Raw genomic sequence first — 5,609 nt, forward strand, 5'->3', positions numbered from 1 at the left:
GAAATGTGTGACACATTTTCAGACAATTTTTTTTGTATATTGAGTAAATATTGAAAAATACTTTATTTTTTGTTATTAACATTCACAATCACTATTACTGGTATGTTATTTTGAATCCAACTTACAAAAGTATAATTTACCCAAGAAAATATGAGCACATTTCAACTTTAAAAGTCGATGTCATAGCATGTCTTTAAGCTATCACCCTAACAATGCTATCATGACTCTGCCCAAAAAGTTCCTTCATACCTATTTGTAATCAGTTAATTTCCATATCCAGTAAGTAACCAAAACTATTTCTGTTACAATATGTAATTTTTTTTTTACTTTTTCATGAATGAAACACAGATGTTCTAGTGCTAGGTATTATTTCTTTAATGTGTGAAGTAGTTGAGAAATTAAAAATAATTTTTCGCTTTGGGTGCTTATCAATACGATATGCCTCAACAAGAATAAGAAAATCAAAATAGTCTCATAATTTATACAGCTAGTTCTCTTAAGAATTCAGAGTAATGTAGAATGTTCATAGTAGCTATAATTTTCCAATTTCAGCTATGCACGTTCATCATCAATAGACAGACAGTTCTCACAATCACATAGCTAAGCACAGTTTGAACAGGCCTCTATTTTCCTCTACTCTGGGATCTCTATCTTACCTTCTTTTACCCTCTTATGAGGGTGCATCCCACAGGAAATTGCACGGCTACTCAGAACAGTTCTTCTCTTGCAGTTGAAATTCATCGGGTAACCTGCTGGAGAAAGATGGAAAATCTCCTCCTGTGTGATTTATAACTTCAGAAAATCCACTGCAGTGACATGAGTTTGAATCGGCTTCTGATTCTAGCTACTCCAAACTGCTTATTCTATATATTTTATAATATTCTTCTTCCTCAACCCTTTTGATATGTCATAGTTCTGCTCACTACATCCCTTCTCTAAGGTAGGCACATTGTGAGTAAGTGTTACTTGATTCTTTTGTGTGTGTTTCTGATTATTGACACTAAGTTTTCTTGAGAGAAGGATTAATTAGTTTGTTGAGAGTCATAAAAGCTGAGCCAGTTCAAACTCCTAGCATTCCTATAGGGCAGAGTAGAACTTCTCTCAGAAGAGTTAACAAGATGGTAAATCTTTAGAGAAGCTTATTGCCACTTTTTTTTTTTTTTAATTCAATTCAAACTACCAGCTCTCTGGTTAATTCTCATCCATTTACCCTATCAGGACTCTTTTCCTCAGGGTCAATGAAACAAACAAACAAAAAACCTGCTACTTAAAAGTCACTTGCCATTAGAATTACCTTCCATTGGATTCAGAGGTTGATTCACATGGGAGCAGATAGTCCAGCTTTTCCCCACAGAGCCGCCTGTGTGTTCTAACCACCAGAGATGTAGGTTAGCAGAACAACTCTCTATAGACTAATCACCAGAACTCCCTCTGCTCAAGGTAAAGAGTCCAGAATATAAATACCTCAGACCAAGTCATGTCCTGGTTACCAGACCTGCTGGAAATTAACTTGCTTTGATGTGTTGTATCCATTTTAAATCTCATTTACCTGCACCAAAAGTAGTAGGGAAAAGCAAGATTTTTATATGCAGAGCCCTCCTTGGTTGTTTCATTTGAACAGGCTGTGTCACTAGAGCAAAGTGACATATAATCTCTATGGATCCTGCATAATGCAAGCACAACTTTTTTTCCCATTATTATTCTTTACACATTTTAAAATCCAGTCAGGCTGGATACAGAAACTCCCCAGAGTTTCCCAGAAGTAATTTCCCTCCACCTTTGTGTTAGCCATAACTTTAACATTCTCTCTGCATACTAAAATCCCTATTTATTTTCATGAAATCTAAGTCTCTCAATCTATTTATAATCCCCCATTATCCCAGTTCTTTCAAAGTTTTGTGTTGAAGGAGCATTGGTGGCACAGGATGTAAAATGGTGGTGGTTGTACTGTACCATTGAGTCGGAAACAACTCATAGCTGACCCTCCAGCAGGTTTTCAGAGACAATTAATTGAATGGTAGGAGATGGTCCATTCTTCTCTCGCAGAGTGGCTGGTGGCCTCAAACTACGTGCCTTCAGTATTGTATTGCAGCTTCGTGCCACTAGGCCACCAGAGCTCCAAAAAGTTGGTATTTCAAAACTATCAGCTGCTCCCTGAGAGAGAGGAACAGTCTTCTCCTCTAAAGATATACAGCCTCACAGTCATGATGGAAGCTAACTGAGTCTGAACTGACTACTTTGTGGTGATTTTTGTATTAATTTATGTTTTAATCCGTTCCACGTTATTATTTATGCCTGTTACTCTTTCATTTAATACTTTTTTTATGGTTAGAAAAATTTATGTTTAGAATTAGCCAGCTGGACTCAGTTTAGATGATCCCAATTTTGTTGGCAACAACATTCAAAGCATCATAGTCAGGAGCAAGTCGAACATAGGCCTTCTTCTCGCCATCAGAACCTTAGCCGCATCAATGTCATAGAGCTTCATTACAGCTTGTTTAATTTGGTGCTTGTTGGCCTTGACATCCACAATGAATACAAGGGTGTTGTTATCTTCTATCTTCTTCATGGCTGACTCAGTAGTCAGGGGAAATTTGATGATGGCATAGTGGTCAAGCTTGTTCCTCCTGGGGGCACTCTTCAGGGGGTATTTGGGCTGCCTTTGGAGTCTCAGCATCTTGGGCCGCCGGAAGGTATATGACGTGGGGATCTTCTTTTATTTTTGGCTGTGGATGCCCTTCAGGACTGCCTTCTTAGCCTGTAATGCCTTTGCTTTGGCTTCAGTTTTGGGAGGGGCAGGGGCTTCCTTCTTCGCTTTCGGCGCCATCTTCATAGAAAGCTAATACTAACTTTAATATTGATTCCATATCTTTAATATTGATTCCATGAGTTTTCTTTATATTTTATGGTTAGAGCATATCCAAACATACTAAAAACTGATCAGACTCCTCGTATTTTAACATGAGATTAATTTACTTATAGAGAGAATACACCTAAAGATAGAACGTTTAAAATATTAAAGTTAGTAAAAAAAGGTTGTCACCAAAGAAACTTCTCAAATGTGCTTGCCTTTGATCTTCTCATAGTACATTTGCTTTTCTTTTGCTGTCCATTATAAATACTTTGAAAATATTGTAATTCTTATGTGCCTCTTCCCATAGTATTAAAGTTTTATTTTAGGCTAATGGTACCCAATAAATACTTTCTTAGATGCAGAAATTGTTGGCTTCTATTGATGTATGACTTAAGTACATAGCCCTCTACTGTTTTAAACAAGATTTACTACTCACTCACTATACTGTTTAAGTGATGTTGTTACCTGGAATATGTATGTACTTGTTTCAAGTAGCCATAAAACACTATTGTCAAATACTTGCTTTCAAACAAGATTATAGAGTGATAAAATAAGAGTCTTCTACCCAGCATATAACTCAATCGATTTACATTTTTTAAAATCTATATTTATATGTTCTTAACTATCTGGTTCCAAAATAATTAATTTATTTATATTTTGGAACAGAAATCAGTTGAACTATTCAATCTATTGGATTTATAAGAGTACCAAGGTTTTATGATTTTATTTAGAATGCAGACTTTCATTTTTCTAAAATCAAAAGACCTTCGATAAGATGGATTAATTAATTGACTGGGGTCATGGAAGTATCTGTGTCAGAGATGGTGAGATTGGCACAGGATAGGACAGAGTTTGGGGCTATTGTACATAGGGTTGCTATGAGTCACAGGCATATAACAACAACAATATAAAGTTGTTATTAGAAGAATAATAAATCGACAAAGGAAAATATGGGTTTTTTTATATTTGAATCATTTTAGGGAAATATGTATCAAATAATATGATATATGATTTTGGTCATAAAGTTGAGACTTAGACATAGTATTTTTTTGTAAAAATGGAATCTATTTACTACAATTAATCATTCAGAAATTAGTCAACTTTTTTACTGTTGTTGTTATGTGCTATGGAGTCGCTTGCTGTGCAACAGCCTTAAACTCTGCTCTGTTCTGTGCCAATCGCACTGTCTCTAACACTCCCATCCCAATTATCCCAGTCACTGAATCAATCTACCTCATAGAGGGCCTTCCCCTCCTGCCCTATCCCTCCACCCTCCCAAGCATGATGTCCCTCTCCAAGGACCGGTCTCTCCTCACTACATGTCTGAAGTAAGTTAGACGGAGCCTCAGAATCCTTGCCTCCAAGGAGCCATCCGGTTTAACCCTTTCCAGGACAAATCTGTTTGTTTTCCTAGCAGTCAATGGTACATTCAATACTCTTCTCCAGCACCACAGCTCAAAGGCATCAATTCTCCTTCTATCCTCCTTGGTCATTGTCCAACTCTCTGATGCATAACAAGTGATTGCGAAGACCATGGCATGTTTCAGACGCACTTTAGTCTCCAGAGAGACACCATTGCTCTTCAGCACTTTGGAGAGGTCCCTAATAGCAAACTTTCCCATGGCAATGAGCCTTTTAATTTCCTGGCTGCTGGTGTCAAGACTGTTGACTATGGAGCCAAGCAAACTAAAGCTATGTACAATCTCAATCTCTTCACCATCCATCCTGATGCTGCCAATTGGTCCAGTGGTGAGAATCTTTGTCTTCTTGACATTGAGCCTCAATCCATATTGTAGGCTGCAGTCCTTGACACTCTGCAGCAGGCCCTTCAGGTCCTCTTCAGTTTCAGCAAGCAGGGTTGTGTCATCTGTATAACGCAGATTGTTGATAAATCGTCCACCAATCTTGACCCCACATTTCTCCTCATAGAGCCCAGCCTCCCGGATAATCTGTTCTGCGTATAGGTTGAAAAGGTATGGAGATAGGATGCATTCCTGGCATACGTGCTTCCCAATTTTGAACCATGTAGTGTTCCCTTGCTCTGTTCTGATGACTGCTTCCTGGTCCAAGTATAAGTTTCGCATTAGAACGATCAAGTGTTCTGGGATTCCCATTCTTCTCAGAGTCAGACATAGTTTGTTATGATCTACACAGTCAAATGCCTTTGCATAGTCAATGAAACACAGATGGACATTCCTCTGGTATTCACTGGTTTCAGCCAAGATCCATCTAACATCTGCTACAATATCCCTAGTACCACGACCCCTTCTAAACGCAGCCTGGACTTCTGGTAGTTCTCTGTTGATGTGCTGTTCCAGTCGTTTTTGGATAATCTTCAGTAAAATCTTGCTTGCATGTGAAATCAGTGAGATTGTTCTGTAGTTTCCACATTCTATTGAGTCACCTTTCTTTGGGATAGGAACAAATATCGATCTCTTCCAGTCAGTTGGCCAAGTGGTCGTTCTCCAGATTTCTTGGCACAACTTGGTGAGCACGTCCAGGGCAGCATCTGTTAACTGAAATATGTCAATTGGTATTCCATCTATTCCCGGAGCCTTATTTTTTGCCATTTCCTTCAAAGCAGCCTGAACTTCTTTCATCACCATAGGCTGTTGCTCATATGTTGTTTCATGAAATTATTCTGTGTCTTCCAACTCCTTTCAATACAGTGACTCAGTATATCCTTTCCATCTTCTTTTAACACTTTCTACTGTCATAGCTTTTTTTAGCTAACTTTTATTTTTAAGCTGATAAG

This window comes from Elephantulus edwardii, unplaced genomic scaffold (genome assembly GCF_000299155.1).
Source record: "Elephantulus edwardii isolate Elephantulus edwardi_28Jun2011 unplaced genomic scaffold, EleEdw1.0 scaffold00183, whole genome shotgun sequence".
NCBI lineage: Eukaryota > Metazoa > Chordata > Mammalia > Macroscelidea > Macroscelididae > Elephantulus > Elephantulus edwardii.